Source organism: Lissotriton helveticus, chromosome 3_1, assembly GCF_964261635.1.
Source record: "Lissotriton helveticus chromosome 3_1, aLisHel1.1, whole genome shotgun sequence".
Classification (NCBI taxonomy): domain Eukaryota; kingdom Metazoa; phylum Chordata; class Amphibia; order Caudata; family Salamandridae; genus Lissotriton; species Lissotriton helveticus.
The window spans coordinates 63,691,382-63,704,448 of NC_136061.1; the positions used below are offsets into that span (position 1 = coordinate 63,691,382).

Here is a 13,067-nt window from a genome sequence, read left to right on the forward strand (position 1 = left end):
TTAAAGACAGTGTTAGAGGTGTACGGACTACTGACGTTGTATTGTCAGACTTGGAACCAGACAAATAGGGCTTTGGCACACCATTGTTTCTGAATTGTGTCATTGTGGTCAACCTTCTTTGCCCGTGGTCTGCCAAAATTGGGTGCAACTGCAAATGGCAGGAGTTAAGAATGAAGAAAATATTACACATACCACCCAGTATATGTCGGCTATAAAATCTTTCGGAGTGAAAACAGCCAGTTCTGAGCCCAGCATCAGTCCACAGTAGGCTCAAGATGTTAGGCTTTTGTTTTTAACCTCTTCCTTCTAAAGTAAAAGTCTGCTGCTCCCCAGGAAGGCCTGCTCCAGCTGTTCCGCCCGCGGCAATGTTCCCTTAGCAATGACTTTGTCAGTGGTAGTAAAATTCTCGGTTTAATAAGCTAGGCTTGACTTTTAACTTGAGTTTAATGCTTTTAGCAATCTCTTGTGTTAATTTTAACCTTCACGCCCATCCGTGTGGCCAGATGTTTTAGTCACAGACTGGAAAAATAAACAAGCGACAACGAAAGCACGGAGGGATGTGTGGAAATAATAATCTGACCCACGAAGAACGCAGCTGCCACTCTGCGCGCCGCCAATTGCTCCTGAGAGCAAAACGCTGTGAGAGCGAACATTAGAAAAGAGGTGGGACATTCAACCGCCGTTAGCAATTTTCGTGCTTTCATTATTGAAAGACACATGCAAAAGCGAATCCAATGTGTGGGAGCCATCAGACCCACATGAAGAAACCACAAGAAGCCTCGTAGAGCAGCGCATGCGCACTGCTAGGCTCGACCTAAAAATGCTAAATAAAGGGGTATCCTCTGTGATAGGATTCTGATGCCTCCAAGGATCAGAGGGCCTGCTCACAGTCGGCTCAAAACAGAATTTCATGTACATTTCAGCCTCTATACCTGCCTTCTCACCGGGTGTGACATTAGGTTTAATGTAGAGAAAAAGCAGGTACACAGCCTGACAGGTAAGCAGTCAGCATCAACTGAATTACATTGGAACACATAAGTAAGAACACTGTACAGTGGAATGTGGAATGAACACAGTTAAAGGTGTATAACATGTATTACACAACATAACAGTAGCCTAAGGCTACAGCACTTCAATTACGCGCGAGGTGTCCGGGTCCGAAATGGCAAAAGAAGCCCAACGTTGCTTTTTAAATGGCGCCCTCCATAGCTCGGCGTGCTGTTGCTTCGGTCTGAATGTAGATACGCAGGACTGAGACGCTACTCCCGACGGGGGCGGGGCCTTGAAAAGGCTGTCCGGCGAGACACTTCCCTACCTTCAGCATGGGTTCCCTTTGTGTGCGTGCTCGTGCGTACGTGTGACGTTCCCGGCGTCATCCTACGTGCATTGTGTGTGGCTGGCTGAGCTGGGAGGCCGGCGTTCATTTCGGGTTCCCGCGTCGTGGTTTCGCGCGCCGCTGACAGGAGTGAGGGGAGGCAGGGGACGGAGAGCGGGGAGGCCTCGGGGAGAGAGCGGTGTCCACTACGGTACTGGGGCGGGCTGCCTGACGAGCCAGAAACCCAAGGCGGCGCTCCGAGGCGAGGCCGGGTCTCAACTCAGGAGTAAGGTAAGCAGTGCCGGGGTTCCCTGTCAAAGGCCCACAGGTGGCCTCGGAGGTCGAGCCCTTTCCCAGTCCTGAGACCGGCCCTGAACTTCATACCCAACTGCTGACTGTCCCTATCCAAGGCTATACTCGGAGCCCTCGGGCACCGACCTTCAGTTGTTTGAATTGGGGCCCCTGCTGCTCTTTCTAAAGTGGTGTCTGTCCCTCCCCTTCTGGGCCCCTCTGTCACTCTGCAAACCGGTGGTGGCTGCCACGATTTCTAACCTGGGCGCTGCACCCGTTTCAGACGGAGGGCAGGGTGTTAGTTGGTACTATGGGTTGGTTTCCCCTCTGTTTACAGGAGCAGTAGATGGCATATTTGAGCCTGTGTGAACTCCTGGATTAATTTTATTTTAAAAGTCTTATATAGCGCTAGCTTGACCCGTAGGTATCAGAGCGCTTTACATACACACAGTAAAAAACAGAAGGACATTACACTACATAGTAGGCCGGCAGTAAGGAAGCAAACCAAAGACAAAAATACAGCATGGGAAATAAATATGCAGCGGAGGGGGAAGAGAACAATAAAAAGAAAAAGGCAAAATGACACATAGTCCGGGCACCCACTATCCTTGAATGTCCAGAGAGAGAGAGTTGACAACTCTGATATAAAAGTCTAGGTTAGTTGACATTGGTCAGGAAAGTATTTGTTTAGGAGATGGAGTTTCAGGTCCCTTTTGAAAGAGGAGGGGTTGCATCTGAGGACTGGATTGAAGGTGTGCCTAGAAGACTTGTGTTTTTACTTTATGCGTTTTTATATAGTGCAGACTCTACCCGAAGGTGTCGGAGCTCTTCACAATAGGAACAGTAGCGTTACACAAGGAGAAAATTACAAGTGGGCATATTACTAAAGCAAACGTTACATTACATGAGGCAAAGGTGACAATTGTGCATGTATCCAAAGCAAACAAAATACAAGAAGAGGTAGCAAACGATACGTTACAAGAGGAAAAAGTGACGTGTGGAAATTGCATGAGCGTACAAGATACAAGTAGAGGTATACAACTGCAATAAATGGCACACTCAAAACACAAGAAAACACTGGGAAGGGACGTCCTATAGGCATGGAGTACAGAATTTCCTTTAGTGACCATAAAAAGCAAAAGGCTTGAAAGTGCAGTCAGAGCAGTTTCGGTAGGGCTAGACAAGATTGTTTGATGGATTGACAGGTTGCAACTGGGTGGCGGGGTAGTGGGAGTAGGTGATGGACATATAGACAGCCTTGTGCACTAATGTCAACAGCATGACTGTGGCTCGGCCTTTGCCGGAGAGCCTGATTGCGATCGAGTGAGGTGTAGTGTGCTTGGGGCGCTGGAATAAGGTTTTGGTAGCTTAGTTTATGACCTTGTCCAGTGAGGAGAAAAACTCCTGGGGAAGGCATACTATTGTGAAAGTCAAGTTTACTTTGTGTTAGTTAATTGCATTTATTAATCATGATGCAGTTAATTAAAACCTTTACCAGATAAAAGAGAACGTTGCAAATATGAAAACAGATAAGACTGATGGGTTAGCAAAAGGAAAAACCGAGGGTGTCTAAAACAGTGTACTTTAAAAAACGTTGCGGTATGATTCATAGACCAGCTCACTAGGTTCAGGAGTCCTTTTCAGTGTTGTCCTTAGTTGTGCATAGCATGCAAGATGAAAGTGACAGCGCCGAAGAGGTGCAAAAAGGTAGGGGGGGGGGTTCAGTGATAAGTTATAAAGTTAAGTGGTGCACCAGATTTAAATGACTTCTCTGCAATGGTGGTACATTTTAGCTGACACGCTATGACTTGGGCACTCAAACCTTGCAAGAAGGCAAGCAGGGCTTGGTGGCATGATTTTACTCTGTGAACATTGAGAAGGTTACGTATAAGCTTTCTGTGTGCAGATTGTAAAGTGAAACATATGCACAGTATATGCTTTAAGGTTTTGCTTGGCCCCTGACGCAGCCTGCACAACGGCGAGCTGGGTTCTTTGGCCCCAGGGACAGTGCATCCTTCATTGGTGTTAGGACAAATCTTGGCGTTAAAAATCTGAATTTGTAGAAACCTTTGATCCAAACAACTCTGTCGAGAGGGCGATTTGTATGTTTTGATGCATAGCCATGAGTATTTATGCTTTTGATGTCGTTCCTTATCTTGCGCCCCCAATAATAGCTTTGTTTATCGGTTCCTTGTGGTTTTAGGTGTTGTTACTTAAGTGTGCTTCCCACAGATGCTGCGAGTTCAGCGCTTTTAAAGCCTCACTCATAGCATGGGTCCAAAATTTGTTTGACTTTTGTCCTGAGTCTCTTTCCCAAGTGGGTGCCTTTACTGTATTTGGTAGGCCATTCTAGGGGATGATGGGTACTTGATACAGACCATTTGTTGTGCTAGTCCTTGCAGCCCGAATTCTAGATGAATTTGTGCAGTTAACATATGCTGTGGTAGGTGGAATATGAGGTGAAAGACTTTGCGCTGAGCGTTTCACAAAAATAGATTGCTTCCCCAGAAGGCTACTGGTCCGTGGGATGAAACTTGGATCATTTTGCTTTGATGGCTGCCAGGACTGGTTTCCAGGTAGGCAGGGGGAATTTACTGTGCAGTTTTTGAAAGGTGATTAGTCAAATAAGGCTTTCGTGTATTTAAGTGGAGCTTTGGAGAATAGTGCTGATGAATTTGGAAGCTTAAGCTATTTACTCCTAGATTACCTCCCGAATAGCATTCCCCTTATGGACATTAATGTCCCCCCTCTGTGAACTAATAGGTTCAACACACTCTCTAGTCTAGATGCACAGGATTGACAGTCATTGCCAATGGCAGACCAACTGTATTATCGGACTTACGGTACCTCCTGCCACCATACCAATACATTCATAATGCTGATAAGGTATCGGGAACCATGACAGTTCCTCTTGGCACTATGGTATTATCTCACAATGTGAATGATATGCCACCCCGCACCAACAGCGGCACCCAAGCAGATTTGAACATCCTAAGTTGGAATGTAGCAGGGCTGCAGTCTAAGCTTGTGGATCTGGATTGGCAATGCTTAGTTAAGGACCAGGATGTACTCCTTTTCCAGGAGACTTGGGCCACTAATGATTTGCACATTGAGGGGGTTTCATTGCATTAGCGTTGCAGCATCCCATCATAAACTGGGCCGCCCATCAGGGGGACTTTTTATTGGACTTAACGTAGCAGCTGGAGGAAGCTTTAAGGTTCCTCAACTAATTGCTCCAATTACCAAGTTGTTCTATACAAGAGAAGAGTTTCTTTTTATTTGGTAAACCTTTATAATAATAATTTCCAATCTATTCCCAACAGGAATTTTGTTGCACTTTTTGATTTTATCTCTAATTTAGATTTTCACCAGCACTCGGGCGTCACTACCGGGATCATCGTAGGGGGAGATTTTAACACAAAGCTTAATCCATGTCATGGAGTAGACATTTGACCCAGATCCCTCCTCTTGTAGGGGCGCTGAGCTGGCCGTATTCCTAAGTACACATGATCTGGTCAATGTGATGGACCAGTTGAGTCCAGCACATGCCACCAACTATCAACTTCTGACATTTAGAGGCAGGGGTCATTTCTCTATAATTGTTTTTATCTCTTCTGCACTTATGGATCACTTTATGGCCGCAGAGGTTATCGCCACGATCCATGTGGATCACAACCCTATTAAATTAGCACTTAAATTGGCACCACAATCTGTTTTCTCAGTTGGATGTTGGGCTAAAGATCTAACGCCATCCACCAACAACTTAAGACTTATTTGGAGGGGTGTGGACAACGATGACTTGTTCACGTTACTAGTGAAGGATAACCTACCCCTCATTAACTCATGTCTGTCATTTAAAACTCCGCATCTAGAGGTAGTGAATGATTTCTTTGCACTTTGTATGTTCATCAAAACCCTACTGTCGAAGCCCGCTTCTCTAAGGAAGCAGGGCCCTAGATGATTTGATGATAGATGTTCACTTGCGAACAAGAAGCTGTTATTATTTACACAGCTCTGATGCACCTCAGGCACGGGCTCACAGCTGTTATTCACACCGCTCTGATGATGCACCTCAGGCACGGGGCTGACGCAGTTATTATTCACACAGCTCTGATGATGCACCTCAGGCACGGGCTGACGCAGTTATTATTCACACAGCTCTGATGCACCTCAGGCATGGGCTCACAGCTGTTATTATTCACACAACTCTGATGATGCACCTCAGGCACGGGGCTGATGCAGTTATTCACACAGCTCTGATGATGCACCTCAGGCACGGGCTGACGCTGTTATTATTCACACAGCTCTGATGATGCACCTCAGGCACGGGCTGACGCTGTTATTATTCACACAACTTTGATGATGCACCTCATGCACGGCATGGAGCTACATACCTTCCTAGCAAATCCCATCACACACACTTGATCAAGAACCCTACACTCAATACGTCAAAACATAAATATGGGCAGATGCTAGAGTACAGGACTATATAGATCATATCAAAAGCAATTTGTTTCTAGGTGTCAATGCCGTGCTGGGAGATCCCCCGCTGCTCGACATGCGTGGCCGAGAACACCGGCCAGATGCCAACCCACAGGCACCCCAAGGCTCGGACCGTAAGCAGTCTGGTATGCTCTCCTGCACCTCCACTGGATGTCCCTAGGTGCCGCCGCTATGCCAGTTGAACTAGAGCCAAAGCGGGATGCAGGGTAGTCAACTTGAATACATTTTCTATATTTTGGTGGGCATTAGTGTGTGTAACTTTTATTTCATGCCTTTTCCTGAATTTGAATCATGTTTCCAGGTTAAATTCTTTCAAATCTTTGTGTGCAGGGCCAATGAAGTTGTTAACTAAACTCGTACAAAGCAGTTGTAAACTAAACTCGTACACAATACTAATTCATCTACTCACAAATGGTTTAAATCTGATTGTTCTCAAGCTAATCGAAGACTTAGCCTTATCCTAGATAAACAACCAAGATGCAAACCAGAGATCGCTATTGCAGAGTTGCTTATAAACACACTCTTAAGAATAGGAACCACAGGGTCACGTTGGGAACATGGCAGCCAGCTACGTGCCGGCCGCGAGTCTTGAACTGCATCGCCTTTGACTTTTGAGATACCACCCTACCCTCCACTCACCGTTGCGACCTGTTGAGACCTGTGCTGCCCTGAGTCTGCAGACCGAGGCGCAGATCCTCCTCTTTCCCGGGACCGGGACCGCAGCGGCCACGAGCTCACGCACGCCACAACTTGCCGCAGCCTTCGGGGGTTGTCCAGAGCCGCTTGGAGGGTGGGGTGTCCCAGCGGCAGTATTGTTTCGTTTTGCTGTCTGTTTGCCTGACTGTGGGGAAAACCCTCGGAGGGTGTCGAAAGCTGCCCCTGAAGACTGTGAGTTTGGTGGAGGGAACGATGAAAAGGGCTGGACTGACTCTCTGGGGTAAAAAAAAGTGAACACTCTGGAAAAAACAAGTACTAATAACAAGCACAGAATCGAAACCTGTGGTGCACGCGCACCACAGAGGAGCCGACGCGGGAATCGAAACCAGTGGTGCGCGCGCACCAGAGGAGCAAGGGCAAGGGAGGGCGAAGACACGCCGCGACGAGGTAGGGGATGTGTGTGTAAGCGCCGGGGGAGTGCTGTGTGTGTGTGTGCGCACGGCGGGGGGGGGGTTCTCTGTGTGTGCGTGCGTGTGTATGCGCGGCGGCGGGGGGGGGGTTCTGTGTGTGTGTGCGCGGCAGGGGGTGGGCTGGATGTGTGTCTGCTTCCAAAGAGCCATGGGAGACAGGAAGCGCGTGTGACCTGATCCGTTTACGCACGCGTGCACATCACTTGTCGCCTGTCTCCCATGACTCCTTGAAAGCAGAAACGATCACAATAGAGTTTTGCAGCGACGATCGCTTTGCGATCGATTCGCAGTGCAAAACCTAAAAAGGGGGATCGGTCACAGCCCAGTAACTATAGGCTGATCTCACTGATTGACAATGCCCTTAAAATTTTGGGCAGTGTCTTATACAATAAGATCCTGGAATGGTCTGAGGAATGCAGCATTTTAGAGCCCTACCAGTTAGGATTCCGTAGCAAGGTTGGTACTACTGAACAATGTCTTAATCTCACCCTCTTAATCGGAAAGTACACCATTGCTCGGAATTCCCCTATCTACCTGACCTTTATGGATCTATTATCAGCATTCGACCTTGTGAATAGGTCAAAGCTGTGGGCTAGCCTACTGGCTTATGGGCTGGATGAGCCAATGGTTCATTTTCTGGCACATCTTCACAAAGACCTCCAGGCACAGATGAGGATAGGTAGCGGTGGTGAGGTATCGGGAGCCATTAAGGTTGGAAGGCGGTTCAGACAGGGATGTGTCCTGGCCCCCCTTCTCTTTTTTTATTTACATTAATGGTTTGAATAAGTCACTGGTACCCATGACCCAAGATGTTCCCATGATCCACGGGAGACCCCTCCCTGTACTACTTTATGCAGATGATGCGGTCCTTATAGGCCGCACTACAACTTCTCTGCGCATTCTAGTACAGTCTTTTGTTAAATATATGGATAGATTGGATCTGTGCGTGCATTTAAAAAAATAATTTTTCATGTCCTGCGGCCCGAGGAAGCGTCAGCTTGGTTCCATTGTTGTTGGCAACCAAAAATTGATAAGTACCTGTAAATTTCCCTATTTAGGAGTTGTCTTTGCTGCGAACGGTTCCTGGACTGAGCCTTTGACTCACTCTAGGAGCAAGTTCTCAAAGACTGTTAACTCCATTTTTAGCTTCCCCCGCCCAAAGAATACAGGTGCTATTTTAGCTATTTACATTTTTTTTAAACTACAGTGTCCCTGTAGCTACGTACGGAGCTGAGATTTGGGGTACCATAGACAGCTCCTGCATTCAGCAGGAAGAAAACCGGTTCTGCAGAAAATTGTTGAGCGTCCCAATCTCAACCCCCACAATGTATTTGCCACAATGAACTGAACTTAAATTGCATATCTGAGTTTATACATGCTCGCCCAGCTCTTTTTTTGGCTATCAGTTTGAAAGAACCAGGCAGCTACCCTAACACAAGGTATTATAACACTGTTTGAAGTGTGAGAAGGGGATGGCCATTCCCTGACTATCTGGAGTGTACCAGAGCTTATGTAGCGCTAATAGCTCAATTTTCTTAAATCCCAGTGGAGCCGTAAATGTAAATAAAAAAAAAACGTAGACGCACACTTTATTTGTCGTATAGCAGTGCAAGAACTGCGCTGGAATCAAAGAAATCCTCTGTCGCAGTTATATGGCCTATGAACGTCATTGCTATCCCCTGCCGAATTATCTCACCCTGCCTATGAGTCGATGGGAAAGGAGCCTTTTATTTCGCCTGAGGGCTGGGACAGTGAAATTTGCATTGGGTTGCCCCTTGGGTTCTCATTCCAAACTTGACTCACTACCATGCCCATGCGACTGGGTGAGTGGTCAATCAACCCAGCACTTTCTGTTTTTCTGCAAATTTTACATGAAATATAGTAAGTGGCTTCTTCTCCCGTTCTTCATTAAGAATAGGCCTATTTGCTTGGCTACTGCCTATTCATGCATGAAGAGTTGGTTTTTCGCTTAGACGAAGAGTTGGTTTTTCGCTTAAGCGCATTCCTGAGAATTGCCACTAGGGCACGTAAGCAATGTTCATGGACTGAGTTTTTAATTATGCATAGACCATTCCTAATTATCGAATGGATTGGTTTTTATACATTAGTGATTTATTTATGATTGTATTGTTCCAATTTGCCATCTAAAAATGCTTTTTACTCTCCCCATACAACTGTAATCTCTACTACTATATATTGTTCTTACTGTCATTTTTAATTACTGTCGCACTTTTATGGATACATTGTTTATCCGAATAAAGTTTGTGAACTGAACTGACTTTTATCCTGAGTCTCTTTCCCATGTGGGTGCCTTTACTGTATTTGTTAGGCCCATTCTAGGGGATGATGGGTACTTGATACAGACACTTTGTTGTGCTAGCCCTTGCAGCCAGAATTCTAGATTAATTTGTGCAGTTGACATATGCTGTGGTAGGTGGAATATGAGGTGAAAGACTTTGCGTTGAGCGTTTCTCAAAAATAGAATATGCTTCCTCAGAAGAATACTGGTCCGTGGGGTGAAACTGGGATCATTTTGCTTTGATGGCTGCCAGGACTGGTTTCCAGGCAGGCTGGGGGGATTTACTGTGCAGTTTTTGAAAGGAAATGAGTGAAACAAGGCTTTCGTGTATTTCAGTGGAGCCTTGGAGAATAGTGCTGATGAATTTGGAAGCTTAAACTATTTACTCCTAGATTACCTCTCAAATAGCACTTCCCCTTCTTTTTAAGGCCATTTCCGAAAATGAATTTTTTCTTTGTTTTGGCTAGATTAACTGTCATCAGGTTTGTTGCACAGTAAAGCACCAATGTGTTCAACAAGTTATGCAGGCCATTAGGAGTTAAATTCACGAGGACTATATTGTCTGCTTATTAGTGTGACACTAATCGATGTTGTCCCAATTTTGGGAGATGTGAATACACTTCATCCAATGCTTTACTCCGATCTCAAATGAAGAGGTTGAACAATGTTGAGGCTAGTAACAGTCTTGTTTAATGCCTAGTCCTAATGAAATTGATGCCGTTAGGCCGTTGTTCGTACCTGGGCGGATCTTTGCCCAGGTTTTTGAGTACAAGAGATGAATTGCTAGCAGGAGGTTAGCTGGGATATTACACAATACCAAATTCTGCCAGAGTAAATTCTTGTCAACATGGTCAAAAGCTTTTAAGAAGTCAAAGCATGTGTAGAGTAGTTGCCTTTTCTGAGTGCGTTTCTCTATTAGCAAGCAAAGGGCAACAATATCTGTTGTACTTGACTTGGAACGAAAGCAAGATGTGGCATACTTTAGTACATTTACTTTCTAATAAGATAGGGAAAGCAGTATGGTGCTAAAAACACGCAACTTTGAAAGGGAAAGCAGTATGGTGATAAAAACACACAGCTTTGAAAGTTAATCTTTTGATGTTATAGTCCAGTGAGGTAAAGAATAAGTAAAACAGTATATTTAATATACTGTGTTCTCTGTTAACCCATTAATAACACAAACAATCCAACCATGAGCAGATAAAACTGTTTTCTACAGAGATAGACTTAAGAAAGGATAAACTCTGAAGAACGCATTTCGAGGTAGACATGAAGTCAGCAATGACTTTCAGGTCCCTAACAACCTTCACTGGTGAGGGACAGGGTCCCGTAGGATTCAGCCACAGACACGTAATTCTTCCATTCTGCTGCCACTTGTTCAATTGCTACTCATTATATGCTAAACCAATTCTCTTGCGTATTCACCAACACCACACACTTTGGTAAGATTTGTCGCATATACCTCCTCAGGCATGTTGTAGAGCACAGTCTTTGGTGTGCAGCATCCTTGGCATATTAACATTTTTATTTGCATCGTGGGGCTTGGGTGGCCTTCATTGCTAAGCAAATGGAGTAGGGTTAGTTACAGTGGGCTCCACTGGAAAAATAATGGTGTGACTTTAACATTTTCGTTGTAATTTGTTGTTGCACCGCTCGCCACATAATCCAATATTGTGCACAATTTGCCAATTTTTAACAAAAACTGTTCTAAGTTCAAACTGATCAAAAGCTGAGCAGTGCCATATCGGACACTGTAAAGAACTTGTATTTCAGCTGTTACTGCTGCTGTAATTGGCGTTATAAGGGCTGCCAAATTTGTTCAAATAGTGTTAAAACATTTGCAGTTAACGGAGGGGTAATGATTTGCAGCAGGAAACAAAAACCTTTACTCCTCTATGGTGTAACTAAAGCTTGCTTATTTTTTTCATGAAAATGTTTTTTTTTCTATTTATGCATTAATTTTTAGGTCTCGCTGGTGATGCAGCGCGATAGCACTGTCGCCAACGAGATCTATTGTTGCCGTCTTGCCTGCCAAGTGGTACAGAGCGGGGCACGCACCGATTGGTGTCTGTGGACGCGCACGTACAGTCTCCTGCTTCCTGCCTCACTATTACTTACGCCAGCGCTGTCATAAGTATATGGGTATTGTGTGTGTGTGTGTTTATAAGGGGGGGGGTCCCTACAGGCCTCGTGGACCCAGTTCTGAGAACACCCGCTGCTAAGAGGAGGAGGGGCAGAGCGGGGTATATCCACAGACTAAGGCACCAGATCACCCACTTGCTTTTTCATTCTGCGCCACAAGGAGCTTTGAATCCGGAGGCCTAGACGTAGGCGCTAGAGACCTCTCACAAGTGGGGCTTTTATTATCTTTTTTTTTTTTTGTTGCAATAAACATCTGTTATTCAGCGCCAAGAGACCCCGTTGGGTGAACGTTAATATCCACATTATATATCCCTCACGTGGGGGAGGGGGCTTAACATGGGGCAGAGGGTGTACAAGAGACCACATCATGCTCTCAGGTGGGGGGGGGGGGGGTGGGGGCTTCACATGGAGTCTGATAGTGCACCAGACCATGCTCTGTCGGGGAAGGGCCTTTTCATGGGGTCTGAGTGCACCAGTGCACCACCGAACAATTTGCAAATGGGAACATTGTAGATATTTCTAGTCTGCCCGGTAGGTGGTGTCCCAACAAATTAAGATCATAGAGTTCCTGATTCTACTATTTGGAAATGACCGAGCAAGTAGGACTTTTCTGTAAGGGTAGCCAGGAGTAACTGCCTTCTCTCCACAAAGTTTTCAAAAGCTAAGGAGTTGGGCCCTTTGGGACATGGAATAGGCTGGTCCTTATATATATCAGAAAACACAAAAAAATGCCTATACCGTTCTTAGTTTCAAAATATCAATTTTTAAGGCAAAAACAAGTTTCTTTGATTTGCACCGGTATTTTTATTTATACCATATAATTTGAAGTTTTTTTTTATATATTTCTCACTTTGCATCACATTCGTGTATGGAAAGGAAAAACTGTACATTTTATACAACAATGTAAATCAAAATTCACACTTATTTACATTCCACATAATTACTACAAGAGAAATAAGACACACATCTAAAATACACAACTTTGTACAAGTAAACACTATGTTTTTCTATCTCAGTATTATAACTGAATCAATCAACATCCAAATAAAGGACAGTCAAAAAAGGAGCAAAAACTACCACAAGGTGACCAATTTCGAAGGTAGAAAAAAATAAATTTGAACTATCAATGACGTTACATGCTCCTTCAATTATGCAGACGCTTTTCAAATCCAGGAAAACCAGTTCCCAGATTCTCATCAGGGCTTTGTCACTTTATGTATAAGATGTAAGAAGAACAATAAAGTTTTATTTAAAGAAAATAATTCTTCAAACATCCATTGTTCCACACCGCGTCCTGTATGCGTACCTGTTGGCGGAATGATCGCCGATTCCCAGTCACGTGTCCGGTTTCTCAAGAGCCCCAAGCGATGCCTAAAGCGCAACAATATCC

The 13,067-nt window shown here is 45.0% G+C and overlaps 1 protein-coding gene across 3 annotated transcripts in view; it reads left to right on the forward strand.

Moving 5' to 3' along the window:
• The first annotated feature begins 1,383 nt into the window (after positions 1–1,383).
• Positions 1,384–13,067, forward strand: part of USP37 (ubiquitin specific peptidase 37) — a 396,132-nt gene continuing 384,448 nt past the window's right edge. Inside the window, exon 1 of one of the 3 annotated variants that reach the window (XM_078679235.1) lies at positions 1,384–1,606. The gene's annotated coding sequence lies outside the window, so the exon portion shown is untranslated. The remainder of the gene's footprint in view (positions 1,607–13,067) is intronic. The other 2 variants (XM_078679238.1, XM_078679236.1) reach the window with 2 other exon arrangements.